This window comes from Solea senegalensis, linkage group LG16 (genome assembly GCF_019176455.1).
Source record: "Solea senegalensis isolate Sse05_10M linkage group LG16, IFAPA_SoseM_1, whole genome shotgun sequence".
Taxonomy (NCBI): Eukaryota; Metazoa; Chordata; class Actinopteri; order Pleuronectiformes; family Soleidae; genus Solea; species Solea senegalensis.
Genome location: NC_058036.1, coordinates 8,157,278 through 8,158,038, shown reverse-complemented (window position 1 = coordinate 8,158,038; position 761 = coordinate 8,157,278).

Here is a 761-nt window from a genome sequence, read left to right as displayed (position 1 = left end):
TTTGGGCCGGCATACTATACTATGACGTTTTTGAGGGATTTTGGACGACATACTAGACTATGACTTTTCTGACTGATTTTGGACGACATACTATACTATGATTTTTCTGACTGATTTTGGACGACATACTATACTATGACTTTTTTGACTGATTAAGGATGACATACTATACTATGCACTATAAGCTTTTCTCAGTCTGTCTGAGCTTCACACAGGTGGCCAAAACTAAAAGAAGATAAGATCCTACACCTTACTGACTTGAGGAACCATGAGGCAGTGAGTCTGACACCTTGAGGACTTGAACAACACAATATGTTCTTATGAAGTAGATCAGTTGATTAAAGTTATTCTAATGTTTGAACGACTGAGAATTTTAAAAACTCAAGAACACCAAGAACTTCACCCTCTGATTGTCGGCAGAAATAGCTCAGTCCGTCTGAAGATGGCTTGTGTCTCTGAGGTTGTGAGTTTGACTCTTACTGTCAACTGAACTTCTTGCTCTCGAGGAGACGGACCCCCGGGTTGCTGTTCTCAAATGAGAAAGTAAGTTTTGATCAGAATGAATAGCTCACACCATCAGAAAGAGTCTTGGATCGCTGAGGTTGTGAGTTCAAATCTTGCAATCAACTGAACTTCGTCCAACTTTAGAACTTCAGACCAACATAAGAATTTAAAAATACCAGCAACGTGTTGTTCTGCAGGTCAGTAAGAATAGCTTGTGCTGGAAGAGTAAGACTTGTATGTCAAAGGTTATGAGTTCA